At 46.8% G+C, this 27,273-nt stretch overlaps 1 protein-coding gene across 2 annotated transcripts in view; it reads right to left on the bottom strand.

The window, feature by feature from the left end:
• The window catches only part of LOC119971632 (N-acetyl-beta-glucosaminyl-glycoprotein 4-beta-N-acetylgalactosaminyltransferase 1-like), a 1,002,314-nt gene that overhangs the window by 459,311 nt on the left and 515,730 nt on the right, over positions 1–27,273 (bottom strand). The gene's annotated exons all lie outside the window — the stretch shown is intronic.

Genomic DNA, 27,273 nt, shown 5'->3' with positions numbered 1-27,273 from the left:
CATTTTTGTAAATATTTTTGTTGAACATTTTTAAATTTATATATAAGTACAAAAACATAACACAAAAACATGACCAGCCCCACAAACCCGCCCCCCCCCCCCCCCCCCCCCCCGCCATCCCCTCCCCACAACAGCATAATTAAATGATTGCCATCTTATATCGAACAACCCAGTCGACCCCCTTTCTCTTCCTCCAAAGACAAAAATTCCAGAAGGTCCCCCAGCTGCACCGAGGCATTAGGTGGAGAACCTTACCACCATCTCCAGCAGAATTTCCCAGCAATCAGCGAGGCATAGACTAAAACATCTGCCACCGCTCCCGCCTCAGCTCCGGCAGCTCTGCCACCCTAAATGTGGCCTCTAGGTGACAAGCCTCCAGCTCCTGTCTAAGATTGCCGACATGGTGCTGAAGAAAGAGCCCCAAATGTTTGCTAGCTCAGGACACGCCCAGAACATATATACGTGATTCGCTAGGCCCCTCCCACACCGCTCGTCTTCTATCCCCTTAAACACCCAACTCATCCTTGGACTCATTAAGTGTGACCAATGCACCATCTTCGGTTATATGAGCCCAAGCATTGCACGATGACGTGGCATTCATCCTCCATAATGCCTCAAACCACACCAACTCCTCCACTTCACCCCCCAGCTCCTCCTCCCATTTTGCCTTCATTCCCTCCAGCGAGGCCCCGTCCTCTGCCAGCAGCCTCCCATAGAGACCTGAAGTTTTACCCTCCTCCAACTCAGACAGCAACAGTATCCTCTCCACCAACAACGCGGGTTGCGCAACCGGAAAACTCAAATAATCCTTCCTCGGAAAATTCCGGACTTGCAACTATCTGAATGCCTCCGACTGTGCGAGCCCTCCCTTCTCCACAAACGACCCCAGACTTCCAAACGGCCCCTCTAGAAACAAATCCCCCATTAATGCCACCCCCTTATCCTCCCATCTCCTAAATCTATCGACCCCAGCCGGCTCCAAAATATGATTGTCCCTGTCTCTGATTGGTAACATCTAGATCCTATCTCCACTTTAAAGTGCTGCCATATTTGCCCCTATTTTAAAAAAAAGTAATTCCAATTAAGGGACAATTTAGCGTGACCAATCCACCTAACGTGGCCTCTATATTTTTAGAGCAGCCATCACCACCAGGTTCCTCGGAAACCTCCTTGGGGAGAGTAGGAGCAGAGCTATCCCCCACACAATCTGGCCTCCACCTTTGCCCAAACTAACACCTGATGTCCCATTAACCCAGCACCCTCTCCGCATTCGTCACCCATTCGTAGTAAAGCACGTCCAGCAGCCCCAACCCTCCTGACAGCCAGTCCCTCTGTACGACCACTCTTTGGATCCTCGCCAACTTCCCTGCCCACATAAATGACAAAATTATGCTTTCTGCCTTAACAAAGAACATCTTTTGTAGAAAACACCGGCAGAAATTGAAATAGGAACAAGAACCATGGGAAGATATCTTCACCGATTGCACTCACCCAGCTAACGACAGTGGGAGGCTTTCCCATCTCTGTCGGTCTGCCTTCACCCTGCCTTCACCAAGCTGGTAAAATTTAGCCTCTGGAGCTGCGCCCAATCCCTTGCCACCTGTACTCCTAAGTACCTGAAATGCGAGTTTGTCAGCCTGAACGCAACACCCTCAAATTAGTTCCTCTCCCTGGCTGGGTGACCGGAAAACATTCACTTTTATCCCAATTCAGTTTATACTCGGAAAAAGCTCCAAACCGCGTTAGTATCCCCATTATGTCCCCATCGTCAGGACCGGATCCGAGACATATAGCAGCAGGTTGTCGACATACAGAGACACCTGGGCAGGATTCTCTGATCCTGAGGCTAAGTGTTGACGCCGTCGTCAACTCCGTCGCGTTTCTCGACAGCGTCAATGTGGCCTCAGGAGCAGCAATTCTGACCCCTGCAGGGGGCCAGCACAGCACTGGAGCAACCCACGCCACTCCCTGGTGTCAGATGCGCGCTGCAGGTCTATGCATGCACAGTGGGACCGGCACCAATGCGCGCATGCGCAGTGGCTCCCTTCTCCGCGCCAGCACCGACGCAACATGGCATAGGGCTACAGGCGCCGGCGTGGAACAAAAGAGACCCCCAGCCCAAGAGGCTGGCCTGGCCACAGCGGAGCCCCCCCCCCCCCCCCCCCGGGCTCAGACCCCACTCCCCCTCCCACCAGGCCGCCCCCAGATGCATCCACGCCGAGGTCCCGCAGGGTAAGAGCACGTGTGGATGGCACCGGGCTTTTAAAAATGTGGCCGCTCCGCCCATCCCGGGCCAAGAATCGCCAGGGCAGGGCCCTGTAGAGCGGCCCCCAACCAGCGCCGCACTGGCGCCAATGGTGGCGATTCTCCGCTCTCCGGAGAATCAGCAGACCGGCGTCGGGGTGGCATGGAGTGATTCCCACCGGTCCCGGTGATTCCCCGGCCCGGCCCCGGGGTGAGAGAATCCCGCCCCCTATTCTCCTCCCCCTTCCTCATTATCCACCTCCACTTATGTAAGCTCCTCAAGGTGATGGCCAAAGCCTCAGTCACCAACGAGACTAAGAGAGGGGATGCAGCACACCTCTGCCTTGTTCCCCTGTGCAGTCAGAAGCAGCCAGTGCTTACATTATTTGTACAAACACTAGCCTTTAGCTCCTGATTCAATAACAGAACCCATGACAGAAACCTCCACTCCACCCTATCAAAGGTCTTCTCTGAATCCAATGCTGTAATCACTTCCTACTCATCCCCCCTTTGTCTGAGACAACACCACATTCAACAGGCGCCGCACATTGGAAGACAATGGCCTATCCTTCACAAATCCCGTCTGATCTTCCCCAATGACCTGCGGGAGACGCCCCTCCAACCCAGGTGGCAACACCTTCGCCAAAATCTTTGCGTCTACGGTCAACAATGAGATGGGTCAGTATGACCCACATTCCACTGGGTCTCTGTCCTTCTTCAGGAGTGAAATGGAGGCCTGACCCATCGTTTCTGGGAGCACTCCCCAAACCGTCGCAATCTCAAATGCTTCCACCAGCAGCGGGACAAACCTGTCAGTGAACATTTTATAAAACTCCACTGGGAACCCATCCGGCCCCGGTGCCTTCCCCGTATGCATATTCCCAATTGCTTTCCTGACTTCCTCTACCCCCAGCCGCTCCTCCAATCCCTTCCGGTGCTCCTCAAACCACACTTGGACACTCCACCCCCCCCAAAAAAATCAATCATGTCCGAATCGTCCTCCAGAGCATCTGAGCTGTACGACTTTTGTAAAACACCTCAAACACTCTGATCACCTTCACTGGGGCCTAAACCAACTCATCTCTTTCTCTCCCATATCTGAATGATTTCCTGGGATGCCGCCGGCCGCCTGAACTGGCACACTAGCAGCCTGCTGGCCTTCTCCCCATACTCATAGATTGCCGCTCTCGCCCGTCTGAACTGTCACGCCGTCCTATCCGTGGACACCAGGTTAAACTGTGTCTGCAACAGCTTCCTATTTGCCAAAAGCTCTGGGATAGGGTCCTCCAAATACTTCCCACCACCTCCGATATCTCATCCAGTAAACCACTGGCATTCTCCCCCACTCCCTATCTATCTGTATCTTATAAGCAATCGCCTCCCCTCTCTCCGCCGCCTTCAGGGCTTCCCACAACACTGAGGATGAAACCTTGCCATTCCTGTTGAACTGTACATAATCATCCAACACCTTGGCCATATTTACACAACAGCTCAAGTCCACTAACAGCCCCACATCCAAACTCCATGCCGACCATCCAGCCGGCCGCCTCTCCAAAACCACATCTCCGAGATGCGGAGCATTGTCATGAATTACAATTGCAGAATACTCAGCTTTCTTTACCCCCAGCAGCAGAGTCCTGACAATTGTAAAAAAGTTGATTTGCGAGGAGTAGACCTTATGCACGGTGAGAAGGAAAATCCCCCCCCCCCCGCCAACAGAACCAGCTGATGTATTTCATGCCCCGAATAATTACTCAACGGGGACCATTTTCCATGCAATTATCCCCATAAAAAAAGGCTGAAAAGGACCTAAAACTCAGGACTCTGGCAGGAGCAACTGAACATGCGACCTCCTCCTACATGCCGCAACTGGAAGTTGTCATGGATAAATTTTAGCACAAGAAGGGGAATTTTCCCAAGTACCAAATTGTTCCGTTACCAGGGCCGGAAGCAGGTGCCAAGCTTTCACTAAGGAAGGGTGAGACCCTGGGTGCAACATTACCGGTGGTGGCCAATTACGAGGCCATCGCTAGGACTTAAATCAAATTAGGACAGAGCTCTGCCTCTCAGAGCTACCGGTCCAATCATAGGACCGACAGCTCCGCAAACTCAGCAGCGCCACCATTAGAGATGGTCAATTCCAGGACTGCAGGAAGAAGAAAGTTGAGATGAGCTTGAAGACTTTGTACGTTTTACAATCTATTGTGCTGGTGTCAGGCAGGCAGACCCCAGCCATTGAAGGGGAGAAGCCTCCAATGGTGGCATTGGTATGTGGGGTCAGCTATCGGTGTGGGGGATCCTCCCTGTGTCATAAAGAAATCATTAAGGAAGCCGTCCGCCTCCCTCCTTTCAGCCACAAGAACTCTCAGGGAGGCTACCCGGGTTGACCTACTCCCAGTGTGGGGCCCATCCTAACACTAGTCTATCCCAGAAGGCATAGGAAGTTTTAAAATATTAATCTAAGGGATGTGGGCGTCGCTGGTTAGGCCAGCATTTATTCCCCATCCCGTGTTGCCCATCAGAAGGTGGAGGTTAGTTGCCTTCTTGAACTGATGAAGTCCTTGTGGTGTAGGTACACCCACAGGCTTTTAGAGAGGGAGTTCTAGGATTTTGGGCCAATGACAATGAAGGAATGGTGATATATTTCCAAGTCAGGATGGTGAGTGGCCTGGAGGGGAACCTCCAGGTGGTTGTGTTTCCAGGCATCTGCCACTCTTGTCCTTTGAGATGGTAGTGATCATGGGTCTGGAAGGTTCTGTCTCAGGGACCTTGTTGAGTTCCTGCAGTGGGTTTTGAAGATAGTACACACTGCTGCCACTGTGCGTCGGAGGTGGAGCGATTGAATATTTGTGGAAGGTGTAGCAATAAAGTGGTTGTTAATGGGTTAATTAATTAATTGGTTTAATTGGCTGTTCTCTTGTCATTGGGCAGTGCTGTTGCTGCCTTTCTCACTTCTGGGTATTCTTATGGAGACAGCAAGACCTCAGATTCCCTCTCCTGATTGGCCACCATTTTACAAGGTTCCTGTCTCCCCACCCATTTCAGGATGATTGATAAAATCCAGCCCAGGGAGACTGGAGGACTATCTGACATCCCGGTACTGGATGAGCAGAAATCCCAGTCAACCAAATACTGGGAAGATGAAGCCATTGTCATTGATGAACCGCGTCACAGATTCTGCCCCCCTAGCCATTGACTCCATCCCTCTTTCTGGTAACTGTACAAGGCCAAATCAGACTGTTGTAACCTTGGTGTCATGTTTCAAGCCAAGATGAACTTTCAACCCCACATAGCTACAACGTCACCAAGACTCCGTACTTCCACTTCAGTGACATCGGCCGACTCCGTTTCTGCCTCAGGTGGTCTGCTGCTTAAACTCTCATTGATGGCATCATTACCTCCAAACTGACCAATTCTGGCACCCTCCTGGGACCCTCCTATTTTTACCCTCCATAAGCTTGAGGTCATCCCTGTGGTGATATGATTAGCATAGCTGCCTGCCATTGGTGCAGAACACCGGCTTACCATTGGCCCTGGTCGGTCATGTGCCTCTTGACCGGTTGGTTGAGACCAGTCATGTGACGGCTCCCCGATTGGTCGAGAGGCTGAGTTAACCCCGCCTCCAGGGCGGGGTATAAATACCCAGTACTCCCGGCGGTTGTCCTTCTACTGTAATCGACCGCAGGGCTAACATCTAGCAGATTAAAGCCATACTTTTGTTCAGTAACTCGTCTCGCGTTCAATTGATGGTACATCAACCCCAAAATCTGATGTGGATGCTGACTCCCACATTAACTGCAATTTCGCACACACGTTCACCCTGAGCGCTAACGACAACATGGGTGCAATATATCGCGAGACTCGGAAAACTAGAATCGCGCCGGCAAAATCTCATTTTCAGATGTCGTAACGCGGGACTTGCCCAGGAAGGTTGGGGGACATAATTTCAATGCATTTCCATATTTTTAGCTGGCTTCCCGCCATATCATCATCCCACATTTGGAATTCCTCCCTCGCCGACATGGTGTCACGTTGGAGAGGTTTACAACTGCATTTTAAAAATGTGAATCAGGCGTAGGGAACCCGCCGAGGGCGCACAGATAAGTAGAGCCCCATGGGGGGGGGAGGAAGGAGGGGGGGGGAAGGGGGGGGGAAGGAGGGGGGGGGAAGGAGGGGGGGAGGGGGGGGAAGGAGGGGGGGGGGAAGGAGGGGGGGGGGGAAGGGGGGGGGGAAAGAGAGGGTCATGCCCGGGCATTGCCCCCAGCACCAGGGAAGAGTGCTGGGGGATCCTCTAGGGAACTCCATTGGGGGGAGGGGGGTTCCACTTATCAGTTGGGAGGCAGCTCCATGTATGGGGATGGGGTATGTCTCCAAGTGCATGGGGGCGGGGGGGGGTTTCATGTTTTATTCTCGGAAATTGAGGTGCTCTTTAAAAAGGCCCCCTGATCTCTGGATTCCTGACTGTCGGCCTGCCCCTGCTTGACGGCATGAGCCATGCCTCCAGATTCTTTCTGCATAGAATGCTGCTTTGTCTGGAGGGAAAAGTCAGCTGTGCAGCCGATGAGCTGCATGCCTAGTTTCTCGTCTCAGCCAGCACTCTGTGCAGAGAATGGAAAATTCCACCCAGTGGATCTCACCAGGGGAAGTTGAGTCCCTGATTGTAAATTCTGTCAACATGAGGGAGTTCAAAGATGCAGTAGTGTCGTGGTACTGGCACTGGATTAGTAATCCAGAGACCTCAGGCAATACTCCGGGGACCCAGCTTCGAATTCCATCATGGCAGATGGTGAAGTTTGAACCAGAATAAAAATCTGGAACCAAAAAGTCTAACAATAACCATGAAACCGGAAATTGTCGTCGATTGCCATAAAAATGCATCTGGTTCACTAATGTACCTTAGGGAAGGAAATCCTTATGTGGTCTGGCCTACATGTGATTCCACATCTACAGCAATGTGGTTGACTCTTAAATGCCCCATCAGGGATAATTAGGGATGGGTAATAAATGCTGGCCCAGCCAGCAACAGCCACATTCCATGAAAGAATTTTTTAAAATGAAGTGTAAAGGGTGAAGGATGGATCCATGGGAGATATCGATGTCACACATCACTTTGGGGCTTTTGACAAAAAGTTCATGACATTCCCTTTTTTCCGTGTTTTGTGGCTGAACTACTTTGTGGATTACTAAGCGGGTGGGAAGGGACTAGCCAAATGCCATCAGGCGGTGTCTGGCCAATTAGAGGAAGTGACACACAGGGCCCTTCCATTTTCATGCTGGGGCAGACCCTTTTGCTGCTCTTGCCTCTCTGTTAATGGTGCCTCTAGTGCCTAATACTGCCACAAATACCCCCGCTGTCCATGTGTCCAACAAAAAAGGGGGTGGGGAGAAGCAGGGTCGCTTGGTAGTACAGAACTTGAATATTGCTGAAAAGACAGACATGTTGACGAATCCTCTTGTCTTCCACTCAACAGGACAAATGGAAGAGTGTCAAATTTCCCATGGCAATGCCTCAGCCAATCAGATTCAACTTGTCAATCAATTAGCACCCTTTCCTCCTGTCATATAAACTGTTGCGATCGTTTGAAATTCAGAATTCTTGCATTCTGAACAGAAGCTGAAAAGCTTGGGCAAAAAGTCTCTCTTTTCAAAAATATTCAAAAGGAGGGTTTGTGATCTTCATGGGTCTGATTTTAGACTTTTCACTAGCTGCTGCCCCTGCATTTAAAGTACTGGTGTTTGCCCCATCAACCCCTCCCCCTCCCATGACTTCCCCTCAGACTGTCACTTTCCAAACTCCTTCCGTCCTCCTGTGGAATTAATGCACCTGCAAAATGGCTGCCCTTCCACCATGGAGGTCACCTCTCCTCAACAGCACCAGCTTTCACTGGTTGAGGATCTAACAGTCCATGATCCTCACTCCTCACTTGTGCAAACCCTGGGGTTTCAGTGATATCAGACAGGCAGGGAGGACCTCACAGACAAAAGATGCTCAAAGACATATTTAATTCCCAAATGAAAGACACTGTGAAAAAAAAAACACGTTACAATTGCTGGCTGGTGGAAAATTGCAATGTAGGTGCTGGTCTGATTTGGGACTATTCTCAACTCCATGGTGCAAAGGTTTATCTTCACCAGTAGTGAAAAATGGGTAATACCATATCACCTCCCATTCGACCACCTGGAGTTCCACTGACATCTTTGGAACTGAATATAAAATGGAGCATGTAAGAGGCATTCCGTGCAATTTTGTCCATGTTGCACTACTGTTCAGGAAAATCTCTAGCCACATTTGTGTTCACAAGGTGAAGTTTCCCAGGCTAATACCTCCACTGATCAGAGACTTACATGTTCATGTAAGTTATGAACAGGAATTATACATGCCAGGATTAACATTCACCTTGACCATAGAAACAGCCAGCTGTAAAGTACTGACAGTGCAGCTCTCCCTCAGTACAGGTCTGGGGTATTTATCTCGTTCGGCTGCTCACCCATCTGAGAAATGGTGTCAACTGAGCCAAATTGATACTTCAAACATTTTTGTATCACATGAGTTTAATTCAGTGGTAAATGTTTAGCATCAGTAAATTGAACATAAAAAAAACATCACCATTGAGCCTATAATTTAAAATAATCTTAGGATCGTACAGAATAGAAGAAAACCTTCAATAAGGTACCACATAAATGGTTACTTAATAAGATGTGGTGTTGGGGGTAGTATATTAGCATGGATAGAGGATTGGCTAACTAATAGAAGACAAAGAGTTGGGATAAGAGGGGCATTTTGAGGATGGCAACCTGTAACTCATGGGGTGCCACAGGAATCTGTGCTGGGGCCACAGTTATTTATGATATACCTGTATTAATGACTTGGATCAGGGAAGTGAATGCACTGTTGCCCAGTTTGCAGATGACACAAAAATAGGTGGGAAGGCAAGTGTTGAGGCTAACGCAGAGAGTCTACAGAGGGACATGGACAGGTTAGTGAATGGGCAAAATCTTGGCAGATGGAATATAATGTAGCAAAAATATGAAGCTATACACTTTGGTAGGAAACATAAAAATGCTGAATATTATTTAAATGAAGAAAGACTGCAGAAAGCTGCAGCACGGAGGGATTTGGGGGGGCCTCGTGCATAAATCCCAAAAAGCTAGCAGGCAAGTTCAGCAGGTCATAGGGAAGGCAAATGGAATATTGGCCTTTATTTCAAGGGAATGAAGTATAAAAATCGAGAAGTCTTACTAAAACTACACAAGGCACTAGTTAGACTACACCAAGAATGCTGTGAACAGTTTTGGTCCCCTTATCTAAGGAAATTTCCTGGTATTGGAAGCAGTCCTGAGAAGGTTCACAAAGTTGATCCCAGGTATGGAGGGATTTTCTTATGAGAAGAGGTTGAGTAGATTGGGCCTGTACTCATTGGAGTTTAGAAGAATGAGAATACCTTAATGAGACATGTTAGATTCTCAGGAGGCTTGACAGGGTAGATGCTGACAGGTTGTTTCGTCTTTTGTGAGATTCTAGGACAAGAGGGCATAATCTCAGAGTAAGGTTTCGCCCATTTAAGACAGAGATGAAGAGGAAATTCTTCCCTCTGAGGGGAGTGAATCTGTGAAATTCTTTACCATGGAGGGCTTTAGAGGTTTGGTCATTATCTATGTTGATGGCTGAGATTTTTCATCAGCAAGGGAATCAAGGGTATGGGGATAAGGTGGGAATGTAGACTTGAGTATTATCATATGAGATCAGCCAAAATCTCATTGAATGGTGAAGCAGACTCCATGGGCAGAATGGCCAGTTCTGCTCACCGTCTTCTGGTCTTATGGTGATTCAGCCCATCATGCCTGTGCTCGTATCTTGCACCTTTTTTAATACTTTAAATTCCTTAAACTCTCATGCTCTGGCACAATTCAACCGTGTTTTAATATGTTCCTCTAAAGTTATTATGAATATTGCAATAGAAATATTCCTATATTACTGGAAGTTAACAAAAATATATTCTCATTTCATTGAAATACACGGTTCTGAATTTGCACCAGGAAAAAGCTCACAGTGGTAACACTTTGGGGGGAAATGCTGAGAGTCACTGATTTGCCCTTTCAACAGATAATAGATGGAATCACAGAATGTGATCTCCAGAATGTTGGTAACATTACCAGATTTTCACATAATGGGAAAAAGAATTACATATTAATTACAGCACCAAAGTGGGTCATTCTTCCCAACAGGTGGTAATGTTCCACACAAGCCTCCTTCCACCCAAAATCATCTAACCCTACCTGAGCAGCATATCCTTCAATTCCTTCCTCCCCCACTTACCTCTCTGGGTTACCCTGAGACACATCAATGCTGGTCATCTCAACCATTTTGTGTGGCAGCTTGGGGGTGGGGTGGAAGTTGGTGGTGTGAGGGTAATGTCACTGGACTAGTAATCCAGAGGCCCAGCCTAATACTCAGGGGACATGGGTTCAAACCTTGCTATGGTAGCTGGTACAATTTAAATGTAATGAATAAATCTGGAATATAAAGCTACTCGCAGTAATTATGAGAAGAAACTTTCATCCATTGTTGTAAAAACACCAGTTTCCCTCATGTCCTTTGGAAAGTCTACCATCCTTACCTAGCCTGGCCTACATGTGACTTCAGATCCACAGCCCTCTGATATGGCCTTGTGAGCCATTCAGTTTAAGGGATGGTCAACAAATGCTGGTCTTGCTACTTACACCCACATCCCATGAAAGAATATATTTTAAAAATGAGGAAGGATGGTTGAAATGTTACAAGTGGTATTAGACAGGGCAGTTTCTTATTCAAAAAATATTCTTTTTTCTCCTCCTTTTTGACATTTTCTCCCAAATTTACACCCAACAATAAACAATAATCAGTAACGAATGTAATGTCAGACCCCATATCAAGAATAACAATCTCTTTATCCCACCAAAATGCAGACATCAGCCCGCATGTTAACATAAACAAATGTCAAAAAGGAATCAGGACTCACCCATAGTCACCATTAACACATACAGTCCCTCTCCCCCACCCCCCAACCTTCCCAGCACCCCCCCACCCCCTCATGTTCGATGTGATCCAATTCTCGAAAGTGCATAATGAATGACGCCCACGAATTATAGAACCCCTCCATCCTTCCTCTCAGTTCAAATTTGCCCTTTTCAAGAGTCAAGAATTCCAGCAGGTCCCCCTGCCACGCCAGGGCACAGGGTGGAGAGGTTGATCTCCACCCTAAGAAGATCCGCCTTCGGGCAATCAACGAGGCGAAGGCTACAACATCTGCCTTCGTGCCCGTTTCCAACCCTGGCTGGTCCGACACCGTGAATATGGCCACTCGAGGGCCCAGGTCCAGTTTTATGTGCATCACTTTAGTGATTACCCTAAAAACCTCCTTCCAGTAATCCTCCAGCTTTGGACAGGACGAAAACATATGAACATGATTTGCGAGGGCCCCCTCACAAGGTTCACACACATCTTCTACCCCCTCAAAGAGCCGGCTCATCCTCGCCCTTGTAAGGTGTGCTCTGTACCACTACCTGTAGCTGTATCAGCCCCAACCTCGCACACGAGGTGGAAGCATTCACCCTCCAGAGCACCTCACACCAGAACCCCTCCTCCATACCCTCTCCCAACTCTTCCTCCCACTTTGCCTTTATTCCTTCTAGCGGCGCCTTCTCCTCCTCCAAAATAGCCCCGCTAACCGCCGACACTACCCCCTTCTCCAGTCCCACTGTCGTCAGCAGCTCCTCCAGCAATGTGGAGGCCGCTCCACCGGGAAGTTCTGTATCTCCTTTCTGGCAAAGTCTCGAACCTGCATGTGTCTAAATATTTCCCCCTGCTCCAGCCCATACTTCGCTCCCAGCTGCTTCAATCCTGCAAACTGACCCCAAGAAACAAATCTTTTAGTGTCTTACTTCCTTTCTCCTCCCATTTCTGAAAATTTCCATCCCACTTCCCTGGCACAAATCTATGGTTCCCTGAATCAGCATTTCCCTTGACCCTGCCCCAACCTGAAGTGCTGTCGAAACTGCCTCCAAATTCTCAGCGAAGCTATTACTACCGGACTCCCCGAGTATCTCCCCAGGGCCATCGGGTGTTACGCTGTCACCAGCACCTTCAATCCTGACCCCCTACTCAAACTCTTCTCCATTCTGACCCATTGGGAGTCAATCCCTCTGATCCAGCTCCGTACCTTCTCCATATTCGTCGCCCAGTAATAATACATCAGATTCGGAAGACCCAAATCTCCTGACTGTCTTCCTCTCTGTAGTAGACTGGCCACCTTTCCTCCCCATATGAACGAGACAATTACCCCTTCAATCTCTCTAAAAAATGCCTTTGGCAGGTAAAGTGGCAGGCATTGAAAAATAACTAGGAATCGCGACAGGATTTAAACGCCTGTACCCGACCCGCCAGTGACAGAGAGAGACCATCCCACCTTGCCAGATCAGCTGACCGGACAACTTCCTGACGAATATAATTGCATTGGGAGGAGCTAGGGGTTAAACAGCATTGTGCACAATGGAAATCTCTCGAAGCACTAAATATTGCAGAGAGGAAGCTAAAGAGACATATCATGGTAAATCTTAACCAGCACATGAAATATGAATGGACATCTGGCATAAGGAAGCAGAAAAAACCCACTGGCCAAATAAATTATAACGGGAAGCTGTTTAATAAAATAATGCACAATGTGGAAATATTTTTTATATATTTCCCAGAGTATGCAACTTTCATAAAAACAAATATCCACAATTTTCATGCATACATATATAATTGTTCTTGAAATATATTAATCTTATTAGGATGGCAGCACGGTAGCATAGTGGTTAGCACTATGACTTCACAGTGCCAGGGACCCAGGTTCGATTCCCGGCGTGGGTCACTGTCTGTGTGGAGTCTGCACGTTCTCCCCATGTCTGCATGGGTTTCCTCTGGGTGCTCCGGTTTCCTCCCACAAGTCCAGAAAGACGTGCTACTAGGTAATTTGGACATTTTGAATTCTTCCCCTGTGTACCCGAACAGGCACCGGAATGTGGCGACTAGGGGATTTTCACAGTAACTTCATTGCAGTGTTAATGTAAGCCTACTTGTGACAATAAAGATTATTATAGGATGCGACTGGGCTTCAAAGTTTCCAGAGAATTGACTTGCCAAGTGACAGCACTTCCAATTTTGATCTTTAAAATTCACATTTGAAATCAATCTTTCTAACATTCTTACCAAAACCACTTATTTGCTATTCAACTACAGGATTCACGGCACTTGTTTGCCAGTTTTGGAAGGTCCTAACACGGGATTCCCCATGGTCTGACACTTTGGATCTCGTGGCATTTAAACCAAAATGAAACATAACCTCACTCCAACGGTTTGACAAAGGACTGACATTTCAGAAGACTCGAGCAGGCTTTGAAAACAAACAAAGTCCCAAACCTGCAATGCAGCTTGCAGTCCACTGAATTAAATGGCAATCTTATCGGCTCCGACAACTGAAAAGACTCTAAAATTAGTCGACCCCAGGAGTGGTGAGTATATTTTCTACAGTCCCCAGAAATGCCCAATTAGCCAAATGTTGAGGAAGGGTGGTTGGGAATTGTGTAAAATTATGTGAACCTAAAAATATCCGTTACGTGGTTATAGTCTCTTCCTTCCATAACATAGTGACTGGTTATGTGTGCATGGTGGCAGGTCTGGTTAATTTCATTCCTTCCTAAATAGCATTTGGCCTTTTGTGTCACCCACTCATCTCCTTCTTTTCATTCTGGTGAATCACAGAACGAGAACATAATTCTAGAAACGTAGGACGTTTGGGCGCTTCGAAAACGCTCACTCAAGTGGGTTCACTGGTCAGGCATAAACAGTGGCTCACTTCCTCCCTCTCCTGTGAAGTCATCCCAGTGTGACACTTCCATCGTTTCTACCATCTGCAGAAGAGGCACACACGTCCAAGAGTGGTAGCTGAGACCACCACATATGGAGTAAAAGATCCCCCTTACACTGAGCAGTCACTTACTTCGGTAATAAGTAGCAATGAGATAAAGCAGAGGACCTTTAAAGAACTGCTTTACATCTCTTCAGAATGGTTGAAGTTGAGTGTTAGTACAAAAGTGCACCAGCAAAAGGGCAGCACGGTAGCATAGTGGTTAGCACATTTGCTTCACAGCTCTAGGATCCCAGGTTCGAATTCCGGCTGGGTCACTGTCTTTGCAGAGTCTGCACGTTCTCTCCGTGTCTGTGTGGGTTTCCTCTGGGTGTTCCAGTTTCCTCCCACAATCCAAAGATGTGTGGGTCAGGTGGTTTGGCCATGCTAAATTGTCCTTAGTGTCCAAAATGGTTAAGTGGGGGTTACTGGGTTACGGGGATGGGGCAGATATGTGGGCTTGAGTAGGGTGGTGTTTGTAAGCGCTGGTGCAGACTCGATGGGCCAAATGGCCTCATTCTGCACTGTAAATTCTAAAAAAAAAATTTAAAATCACTGTTAAAAGAATTGGGTTGGCGATCATTAGTTTATGATAGATTGTGGCCAAAGAAAAACAATTTGGGATTCATTTTTGTGTAATTACAAGCCTTTTTTCTATTTATACTTAAGAGAGAATGATTGCAGCTCTATTTCATTAAATAAACATGCCAATTCTGCCTATTAATTCTCCTTCATCTTCCCAATGATCCTCTTTATTTGGCAATGTGTTCTAACTTCAGAATAACTCTCATCTGCCCTAGAGGCTTCAGGAAGCATTGCCTCTGCTTTCATACATCAGCTCTCCTTTCCTTCACAGAATCATAGAAAAGTTACAGCACAGAAGGCCATTCAGCCCACCTTGTCAATGCCAGCCCGAAGACACCCAGGTGCCCTTTCTAATCCCACCTCCCTGCCCCCAGTCCATAGCCCTGTATTTTACAGTATCAAGGTGCAGATCCAGGTACTATTTTAAATAATTTGGGCAGCACGGTAGCATGGTGGTTAGCATAAATGCTTCACAGCTCCAGGGTCCCAGGTTCGATTCCCGGCTGGGTCACTGTCTGTGTGGAGTCTGCACGTCCTCCCCGTGTGTGCGTGGGTTTCCTCCGGGTGCTCCGGTTTCCTCCCACAGTCCAAAGATGTCCAGGTTAGGTGGATTGGCCGTGCTAAATTGCCCGTAGTGTCCTAAAAAGTAAGGTTAAGGGGGGTTGTTGGGTTACGGGTATAGGGTGGATACGTGGGTTTGAGTAGGGTGATCATTGTTCGGCACAACATCGAGGGCCGAAGGGCCTGTTCTGTGCTGTACTGTTCTATGTTCTATGTTCTGTCTCCACCACCAACTTGGGCAGTGAATTCCAGACTCTCAGTACCCCCTGCATAAAAAAGTTCTTCCTCATGTCCCCTCTACACATTCTGTCACTTGAATATATGTTCCCTGGTTCTAGAATTCTTCACCAAAGGAAACAATTTTATTCTGTTCACTCTAATCTCTTCCCTTCATAATTTTGTACACCTCAGTTAAGTCACCCCTCAGCCTTCTTTGTTCCAAGGAAAATAACCCCAACCTATCCAATCTCTCCTCATAGTTACACTTTTCCAGCCCTGGCAACAATTTTGTAAACCTCCTCTGTACTCTGTCCAGAGCAATTACATCCTTTCTGTAATGCGGTGACCAGAATTGCACACAATACTCCAGCTGTGGCCTCACCAGTGTTTTGTACAATTCCAACATTATATCCTTACTTATGTATTCTATACCTCTGCCAATGAAGGAGAGCATTCTATATGCTTTCCTTACAACCTTGCAACCGTATCGATTTGAACTGCTGCCTTTAATCCTTCCACTACCCATGAACGTTGGCAGCCATATGTTCCATCTACAAGATGCACTGCAGGAACTCACCAAGTCTCCTTGGGCATTCAGTTCACCCAGTTCCTCCTGGCGCTCGCATCCCTTTCCCTGCTGGAAAACACGTGGCGCCCTTCTATCCACAGTCTAATCCAATTCTATTCCTCCAAACCTCAGTTCATACTGCCACTCATTTGCCTGCCAAATGCCCCTGTTCAACCCTATACTCTTTCTTCCCTTCAGACATAAACCATGACGCAGCTTCTCACCCCACAAATTATCAAGTGCAAAAGGCATAACAAGCTAATCAAAGTGGAGGATCAATTACAGTGCTTTTCGGTACCTCAGGTTGCTCTCGCTTCATGGGTGAACCCACTGAGAAGTGGGTTGAAGCTACGAATACTGGAGGGATTTGAACCACCTTCGGAGTGCCAGCCCTGGTATATTTCTGACAATAAGGAATGTAAGTATTCAAAAAGGCACCGGGCAGATCTTTGGAGCTAAAGGGGCAGTTTACCTGAAACCACGTTAACTCCCCTTCAAAATCCTGAAAATGTCAATCGTACCAGTATTGTTAGTGAACTGAAGTGCCAGCTACACTGTCTTAAATTGCAATGATATTCTAGGCACTGATTGGTAAGATTCCATAACAGGCTGTAGGAATGAATCTGTTCCATTAATTCATGCTGTGAAAATATCAGGGGACTGACTCTTATATTTACTGGAGCTGAACTCTAAATTATTACTTTTGTTTCAATTTTTTTATCAAACCTTCAGTCATGTCCCAATTATCTTCCATCACAGTCTTCACGCCTTTATCTAGGTCCCTATAATTTGCTTGGCTAAGAGCTGAGCCCACTCAACAACAATATTTCTCTGCAATAGTAAAGCTTTGAGTAGAGTGTAACTTAAAATATAAATCCTTTGAGAACGATCAGACCAAAAATTACAGTACTGGCATCTACATACCACTTTGCATGCTGAATGCCTAACAGATTGGAGAATTAAACATGTACAAAGCAACAGAGAAAAATTATTTGCATTTATATAGTGTTTCTCATGACCTCAGGTTGTCCCAAGTGCATTCCGGTCAATGAAGTACTTTTGAAGTGTAGTCACTGTCGGGTAATATAGGAAACACATTGGACAGAGCAAGGTCCCGTTAACAGCAATGAGATAATGGCTGGAGCATCTGCTGTTCCAATGATGTTGTTTGTGGGATAAATATTGACCAATATTTCTGGGTAACGTAAGTTGTTAGCAGCCAAAATCAAACGAGAAGTTGGAGAGCTGTGCAATTTCAGCTGCAGTGCTGAAATTAGATTCTCCTGTCCCCCAGTCCCGTGTCTCTTGGTGCCGTGCTGTTCACTGGCAGCGAGATTGTCTCTTCCCGCTGCTTGTCAATGGGATTTCCCATTGGAGCCACCCGACGCCACCGGAAAAACCCACGGGTAGGGGTGCACTTCCAGCGGGTAAAGAGAATCCCAACAGCTGGAGAATTCCGCACTTATTCTCAACTCCCTGAGCTAGGAAATTAGAGAGAGAAAAAATATTTAACAAGGTTGTTCCTCCTGACCAGCAACACACCCTGAAACACACACAGGGTGCACATGGATATAGGATGAGAATGACGCTGAGTTCATCTGTGATGCACAACAAGGACAAATCGTATTCTGATCATCAGTGTCGAGTTTACATTTGAAGAATAGCCATTAGGTCAATTAGCAGAGGACAGATGGCGCCAACAGAGCTGTAACACACAAGGAGTCAGTGTCTTAAAAAGAGGCAGGGGAAATGTAAATGAACAAAGAGTTCAACTGAGCTGTATCCTTTTAAATCTACTGTAGCAGTGGTTTCCCCAGTGTGGTTACATTTACTGACAGCCAAATTAAAGCACACAATGGTTTGTATTTAAACAGCACCTTTTATGATCATGAGTCCAAAAGTGCTTTCCAGCCAATGCAGTTGTTTTGAAGTGTAGACTGTTCCAATTTAGGAGTAGTTGCCAATTTGCACACAGCAGGTTAGACAAAGAACGGCAGGAATGGTCCCATTTTGAGACAAATGCGGTTGTGGGTCGCTCCAGCGGCATCTATCCTGCCAGCCAGAAGGCGGTAGCCCGTGCCAGATCCTGCGCTCGAACCCGCATTAATTATGCACAGGCGAGTTTCTCTTCAATTCTCCTCATGGACCAACAACTGATTCGTTCACCCGCCCTCAGCTGGTGGGTTTGAAGGTCCCAGTGCCATATTTAAATACTGGTCCAGCACACTCATATCACTCTCTCCAGCCAACCTGTCCTTGCCAGACCATGCAGGATGTCATCAACCTAGAGAGGAAAGGCCAGCAGCCTCAAGAGTAAGTTTATTCCTCAATTCAATCACCTTCCCCCTGAGGCCATCACTTGCCCATGACCTCTATCCACCGTACATGGAGTCTTCATCCATCCCTTCCAGTAAACAATGTGCATCCCTTTGACCCCCTTGTTTGTGAGCTTCTCAAACAGCTTTCTTTAGGGTCCAGTTTCCCTCCCCATGGTCTTCCCTCTGCCTACTATTGTTTGTCTTTCTCATTCACCTCTTTGCCCTTCTGCTTGCCATCGTGAGTCTTCGCCCTACATCCCACCCTCCTTTCATAACCCTCCTTCCACATTGCCCCCCTTGTCTTCATTAGGCCACACCCCCAGCCTCACTTGGCATTCCACCCCCGGTCGAGCTGCAGACCTTGACTACATGAGTCCCGCAGCACAGTCCTGTCCAAATAGACACTGATGTGTGGCACCAGGGGGAAGGAGAACCCTGTACTCCCCAACTCCAGTCGCAGCACTGACCTGAGATGGTGACACAGGAATCCATGGATCCAACAGCACCGGGCTACCCATGTGTTTGGAAGGTCGGTGCAGACTCAATGGGCCGAATGGCCTCCTTCTGCCCTGAAGAGATTTTATGAAGACCAATTCAGCAAGGATATGGAGGGCAGGAACCGGTCTGTCCGGCAGAGTGGTGAACAGCACATCAGGAACAGCGCAGTCCAATGGCAGAAAGACTTTGTTGCACTCGCCCCAAAGTCTGTGGCGAACTGAGGATCGCCTTATGCACGCCACACTTTCGGAACTGTGTTTGACTGATGTGATTTCCCACTAGCATGACACAACTCAGCCCCACGACCGCTGCTAGTGAGGCTGGAGAACTTGGCGCTCAGCCAACTCTCCGTTCACTACAGCGGGACCGGAGCCCCCAACTGCTGTGAACGGCCAGAGAATCCCACCCAGGATTGAAAGGCCTGATGGGACCCAACGGACAGCTATTTAGATGAGCATTCATGACATGCAAATGATGTTCACACCATCTGCCAGCAGGATGACCAACCTGCCATTAAACAGCCATTGGGAGAATTGGAACATACTTTTATGCCAGTGGGTTTCTGACATTTTGGCTCTTGACAGGTTCCCTGCACCTTCCCGCCCGCCACGGGCAAGTCAGGAGAATTCTGCCCAGCAATCTGATATGACCAGATGATATATTTTTATGATCTTAATCACTAGGTATACTGGATTGATACCTGGAATGAACAGGTTATCGTATGAGGAAAGGTTAGACAAGCTGGGCTTGTTTCCACTGGAATTTAGAACAGTGAGGGGAGATTGAAGTAAACAAGATCCTGAACGGTCTTGACATGGTGGACGTTGAAAGGATGGGGCCCAATTTTCAGCCTGCGTTAGCCGTCAGCGAGAACAACGGCACAGGCACAGAATATGGTGGAGGGAACCCAGATAGGTGCAACCCAGAGTCAGGGGGGTTTTCAGTATCGGCGTCTCGGGGGGTGGGGTCGCTCACAGAATTAGCGGGCACTCATGGTTGTGAGCCTCTGGGTTCAAAGGGAGCTAGCAGCTGGTTTGCAGGCAACTCTTCCATTGTCTTCCTTGCTGGGCAATATCACCACTGAAGGATTTCCCGACTAGAGTGGCTGCTGGAAAGTGGGTGGGAGCAGGTGAATCCACATGGTCAGCACTGGAGGCAACTGAGAGGCCCCTGGGTGGGGTCCAGTAAGATGCCAGGCTGCGTGGGCAGAGTGGGAGATGTTGACAATGGATGATTCCCAGCCAAATGAGGGCTGGAGACCCTTGATCTGATTTGATTTGATTTATAATTGTCACATGTATTAGTGTACAGTGAAAAGTATTGTTTCTTGCATGCTGTACAAACAATGCATACCATACATAGGGAAGGGAGGACAGACTGCAGAATATATTGTTACAGTTATAGCAAGATGTAGAGCAAAGATCAACCTTTAAATATGGCCTTAGAAAGGGCATCAGACAAATGTAGTGAGAATGAACCCGCTCACTCAGACTGAACTTTGAAGCCTGAGGGCATGGGTTGTCTGGAAGTCCAATCCACTAGTTATGGAGGTCAGCCTGTCAAGGATTGTGTATGGGTGGCTGGCTGTTTCAGTTGGAAGGCTTGTTTAATGCACAGCCCATGAGAGCTGGGAGAATGAGAGTGCCATCTAAGGATGAAGTTGACTGTAAATTGCAGTCTTCATCTGCATCAGGTGTTTCCCGCCTGCCACAAGGACGCCAGTTTCCTATTTGGCACCCTGTCCCTCCTTAATGTGTCAGTTATCCCAATTTAGTTAGTTTCGCAATGCATGAGTGTGCAATGGATTGGCACCCAATAGTTAACCCTTTGGAAGCGTAACTCTCAAACATTGAACTCCAAGGTGAATGCTCACATCTCCATAACAAAGAGGTAACACAGATGTGGCCCCCAATGCAAGGTAATATGGTGACGGTGCTCATCAGTCACCCTGTTCCGGAGATGACAGGCAGAAATGTCTTGTTCCTCATGAGGGGAGAACATCGGTCGGTTGAATGCACTCAACAGGCCTCACTCCTCACCCTTGGGGAAATTAAGTGGGCAGCTGAGGCTCTCAAGGTTGAACTGTTTCAGTCAGGAGGATTTGAGAGGGGAAACTAGGGAATTGGCTATTGTGTGACAGGGGAGGGAGTGAGGCTCATTGGAAAGGCATTGGGGAATGTGCATGGATGGATATCCCAGATCCTCAGAGGACTGTGGGTCAGGGCATTGTCAGGACTCCTCGCTGCTCACTTTGATGTTCTCTTTCTTTCAATTTATGATTCTGGAGAATCATGGAGCCAGTCGAGTTGGCAATTCTTCTGATCGCTACTGACCAGCAACAGTAACATTGATGTGCCGCAGCACACAACCAGGCCCAAGCCCTGCAGATGAGGTGGATGCTGATCTTGCAGGAGCAGAGCTCCAGATGGCTAAGGCTCGAATGAGACACCACCAGCCACAGGTATACTGCTGTAGAACTTCCTACCTCCAGATGTCAGAGATCCTGTGCTGGAAGACTGTCTGTCGCGGTGGACCACCTGTGCGAGGTGATGCAAGAGTTGGCACCACACGGACTGTTACCCATTGCCTGTGGCCCTGAAAGTTGCTGCTGCTCTGAACTTCTGTGTCAGTGGCTGTATTCATGGCTGCAAAGGTTATCTGTGCGTCATGTCTCAGTCAGCCACACAAAAGTGCATAAGAAAGATCACACATGTGCTGTTCGCGAGGGCCCACATGTACATCAACTTAGACCGGGATCAGGTGAGCCAGGATGCCAGGGCATGGGCTTCACGCACACAGCAGGCATATCCCAGGTGCAGGATATTATAAGCGTGGCTCTGCGCACCCCATAGGAGCAGGAGGTGCCATTTGTGAACCACCAGGGATTACTACTCCCTCAACATCCAGATCATCTCTGACCACGTGATGCTCATTATTCAGATCAGTGCCTATTTCCTGGAGAGCAACCACGATAGTTAGATCTTTCAACGCTCGCAAATCCCAGCCATTTTTGGTAGAGAGCAGCGACTGGAGGGATGGCTCCTCAGGGACAAAGGGGACCCAATCAGGAGGTGACTGATGACACCAGTGCAGCGGCTACAAATACCCACCGAGACTCGCTACAGCGTGGCTCATGCGTCAACGTATGCGCTAGTCGAACTGGATTGAGATCCTGAAGCCCAGCCATCCTCTGGCGTTGGCATTCATGGATTCCCATTAATGCCTGAACCATGGAGCTCATTCCCTCAGCCATGGAGATCATAAGCTGAACCGTGCAGTAAATACTCCCTGCCACGGAGTGCACGTCGTGCACCAAAGTCCCAACCGTGATTGTCACCTTTGCAGTGTAGGCATTGGAGTAATGACAGCATCCCCTCGGACAGAAGGCAACGTGACTCCTCCAGTCAGCCTTGCAGTCTGAGGATGGATGCTGTCATCCCTTCCTGAAGCTCACCTTTGTAACTGCAGCACCTCTGGGACAGCTTACCCAGGAGACATCATCAGTCTGGGACGCAGCAGATTCCTGGGCTCCAGAACGAGGGGACACTGTTTTAAAATTAGGAGGCCCCATTTTAGGACAAAGATTAGGAGAAGAGTTCTCTCAGTGGGATGTGACTTTGGAACTCCCTGCCTCAGAAGATGGTGGAGGCGGGTCATTGAATATCATTACAATGGAGGGGGGGGGGATGTTTTGTTGTTTTGTATTAAAGGGATGGGCATAGTTGTTCTGTGCCAATGTCGGGCATTAATTCATTTCCTCTTCTGTGTATACGCGGGGGGGTTCAGTCCTGTCTATTGAAGGGACGGGCAGATGTTTTGGGGGAATGATGGGTGTTAGTTTATCTCTTCCGCTGTGTATGCGCGGAGGGGGGTGGGGGGGGGAGGGGTTGGACTGTTCTTTCTGTTCTTTGTAAAAAAAAAATTCTGTCTTTTTGTTGTTGATATTATGCAAAAATGTGAATAAAAATTATTTAAAAAAAAAAGAATATCATTACAGCGGAGGTAGATAGATTCTTGCTTGGAAAGGGGTTCAAAGGTTATTGGAGCTAGATAGGAATGTGGAATTTGAAACAGAAGATTAGCCATGATCATATTGAATGGCAGAACAGGCTCGAGGGGCTGAATGGCCTACTCCTGCTCCTATTTCTTATGTCCTTATGTTCTTAATTGAGAGATGAATATTGGCCAATATATCTGGGATAGCTCACCTGCTTTTCTTTAATCTAGTGCCATGGGATTTTTTACACACACGTGAGAGGGCAGACTGGGGTTTGGTTTCCTGCTTCATCTGAATTATGGCACCTCCAAAACTCTATCAGCCTTTATTTTTGTGCTCAAATCTCTGAAGTGAGACTTGAATCCATGACCTTCAATCGAATCATCGAGGAAAAGTCCGACCAATTGAGTCACAACTGACACCAGCAAGCCCAATTCACTCTCCATCTACTGTTTCCAAATAACCTATATAACACAGAAAACTTCACACTGAAACTAAATACAGTGTGCCAGAAAATTATTCAAATTTACATTTAATTTAACTTTTCCCAGCGCTCGCACATACCAACTCCAAGGGCAGGTTGATGATCTTTCAGACTAACCATAAACCAATGAAAAGAATGCATCCTCAGGTCATTTACCATTCCTGTGCTGCAATACTTGTCCCCCCCACATTTCCACACAGATGGAATTGGGAAACAACTTTCCGTGGAATTCCGATAACAGAGCGGTGAGTGCAGAAAAACTCTGATCCCATCATGATTTTCAGGAATCAGCAGGAAATCAAAGGTTATGGGGACATGGTGGGAAAGTGGAGCTGAGGCATATCAAATCACATCAGTCGTGGTCTCATTTAATGGCGGAGCAGACCCGATGGGCCAAATGGTCCATTCTGCTCCTAAGTCTCACGGTCTTATAGGATCGACCTCATCAGGAAAAAACACGGACCCCATTTTAACTGTGGGTGAATGGGTGGTCAGGTGAGTCGGAAACTGTCTTTTTGTTGCGGAAATCAGGCCCGGGCTATTTCAATTCTCAGGCCTCAGATAAATGCTACTGGCCAACTTAAGCTGCAATAAGTTTCTCGGCCCAGATGTAGTCTACTGATACAAAACAGGTGATAGGATCGAATGTTGGGAGTGGTGTGGACTCCCCGTGTCATTATTAAATCATCATTACATAAATTTTACAGTAAAGAGGTCAAAGACATGTATCATTCACATTCAAACCTTATGTAAATTTGCGCACAATGGAATTTAAAAGAAAATTCTTGGGATGTGAACATCACTTGCAAAGCCAACATTCATTGCCCATCCTTAACTTCCCTTGAGAAGGTACTTCGCAAGAGTACGGTTGAAGGAAATGTGAAGGGTAGAGAATCAGCCAGTTTACTCAACAAGAATGACAGCAGAGAGTCAGGGTACAATATATTGTCAGGCAGTTTAACTGAAAAGTAGACTTCCCTTCACCCCCATAATAAACAGAATATAGTGGGGGTGATGGATGTGGCAGTTCACAGCTGTGAATGTGACCGGGACTTGAGTTTCAATCTTAGTAACAAATGAAGAAAATAAAGAAGCTCCGCAGAATGTTTTTGCAGTTAGATGAGCCGTGTAAGACACATGAAGTGAAAGCACCAATGCAGAAGAAATTAGGGAACAAGTGGAATTGGCTGGCAGCTTTGATTACTATAATTAATTATCTTGGATGGTGGATAAAGAAATGGATAGATCCCATCAGGCTATAGCAATGTGTAAAACATCAAAATAATGGATGCTGGAAATTTAAAACAAAAAACAGATTCTGTTAGAAATACAGAGGTCGGTAAACACCTGGAAGACGTTAACGCTTCAGATCTAACCCTTTATCAAAGTGATACTCAGAGGTAGAGGCACATTCCTATTTATAACATGAAGCTATCATTCATTTTCAGACGCTGATTGACTTGCAACTTCAACGGATAAACAATTTTTGAACGTGGAAAAACTCAACGCCTGCTCAAAATTCGATGTATCTTGTGGTGAGACCTATCAATTAACGCAACTTCAGCATGACATATTACTCCAAATATAGGAAAGGTAACAAATGAATGATCCCAGCTAGACATACAGCACAGCTCTGGGAATACACTCTCAGAAACGATGCGACCATTAGTTAGAAGAGGGCAGTTGTCAGCACCACTGCTAGAATTTGAAATGAGGAATGGCGAGGAGCATAACTCGTACTAAAAAATAAATCTGGGACAGGCAGAAGGCATATTCTTTCATCTGTTGCACCTATTAGCATCAGATCATCATTTTTAGATGCAATTTGAAAATAGTGAACACATTGTCACACATCTCCAGAGTATTGCACACCAAGTTAACGAGGACAAAACCGTACCCGATAAAATGTTAAATGCCAAAGTGATATGAAAGTCACATCGAAATATAACAAACATATACTTGAAAAAATATCTCTCTCCTAACTGATTTGCAACCAGGCACTCCATCTCTGTCATTTCCTCTGCAAATTTGTATCTCTACCGTACAGCTATAAATGTGTTATTTTTTTCTACATCTCAGCACTCTCACTTCCACTCTACTCAATCACCATGGTTAGTCTTCATCTTCCCTGAGGTCAAATCAAATGCGACTCAAGGCTTCAAATGCATTTTTCTTCAGCTATTGGAGTGCTCCTCAAACCAAAATACTGTGCCTCATCTTTCTTGAGAAAAAGTTAGCACATCAATCAGAAGCCATCGGACGAACAGACCTCACAAATCCTGGCATGACGTTTCAAGTATACAATATGTGAACTGCAGCTCTTACGCACTATGCAATTTATGGCATAGTTACATAAATCTAGCTCTATTTGTGAATCATACCACCTTTGTGAATCATACCACAATTTCAACCTATTCCGCATCAACTATAAAGTATGATAGCAGTGGGTAGTCAGAGACAGGATAACAAGATTAATAACTAAAGCAGTTTGATTTAATTGGAAAGAAAGTATCAGTAATGGAGAGTGGGATCCAATTCATTGCAACATGGCAGGATTAGACGTGTGTTTTTGACCCCTAAATTGCCAACAATACATTCGATACATTCCAAGGTGATTATGCATTCTGTGCTTTCTTCTGTCCACCATATGCAATAAGGTGTGCCTTGTTGGTGGATTCTAATGCAGCACATGGCTCGATTTTCTGCAGAACGACATCAACAAAACATTGCATTTTGCTCCAGTGTCAATTTTGATTTTCAGTGTGCCATAGTCCTGAGCAATGTTGAGCATTGTGAATATTTCACTTTTTTTAGTGATGGGGTCAACATTTTCACAGTGGAATTAAAGGTTTTGATTTATTCCCACTCATTCACTTTATTCATAGGCTGAGCTTTGGAAAAGGAGCTGGATGCAACATGTCTTCTGGTAATAGCAGGTTAATATATCTTTGATGTACAACACCCGGGAAAGCATCCATTTACCAAAGTTGTTGCACTGCTTGTCAAATGCAAAGCATGTGCTTCTTTTTTGTGGGTCTTGGTTGTTGCAGTGTGAGTAGGGTATGTGTTTTGTACTTCTTAATTCTTCCTCTCGGACTGTTCATTCAACATAGAAATGTTAATGCTGACTTCCAATGTTAAGTTTTTTTCACAGAGTAGCTGCTTACCTACTTATACCCTACATTATAGGGTTTGTTCCAAGTTTGACAGCGAGAGCATTGAATTCACACATTTCACCATACTCCACACAGACAGTGACCTGGGACCTCGGCGCTGTGAGGCAGCAGTGTTAACCACTGTGCCACCGTGTTGCCATGTACATAGTTAAAAAGACGCAAAAAAAATACCAACTTTTGAAGTTGAGATTCCTAATATGGCAATGGTGGGGGTGTGTGGAGAGGGCAGTGGCAGGGGCGGGGGGGGGGGGGGGGGGGGGGGGGGGGGGGTGACAATTGACCGGTGAAGTCCCACTAGCATAGAAGCCATTTTGGGACTCCGGTTCGATTCTCTGCACCCTCTGTTCCCACCCCCCGAAAACGGGAGGAGAAAATCTACCCCCCACTGGGTTACAGAACAATTCATTATATTTTTTGATGTCTCATTTCAACAATGTTTCAGAAGCAATCATGCAAAAGTCAGCAGGGGATGGGGTCTTCCACACTTCCCCAGAAAGGGGGAGGGATAGAGTTCAGACACTATTCTTTTCATTCCACTCGGAGATGGAATGCAAGTTGTATATTTGGCTGGCTAGCAGTCTCTCCATTGCAAAAGTAGTACTATAGTCTATTAAAAATCCAGTCTGAACAAGAAGGCATTAGAAATTGTATCTCACTCTTTAAAAAAAAAACACATTGTCATAACAATAAATGAAA

Source organism: Scyliorhinus canicula, chromosome 9 (genome assembly GCF_902713615.1).
Source record: "Scyliorhinus canicula chromosome 9, sScyCan1.1, whole genome shotgun sequence".
NCBI lineage: Eukaryota > Metazoa > Chordata > Chondrichthyes > Carcharhiniformes > Scyliorhinidae > Scyliorhinus > Scyliorhinus canicula.
This window is presented reverse-complemented; position numbering and strand designations above follow the sequence as displayed.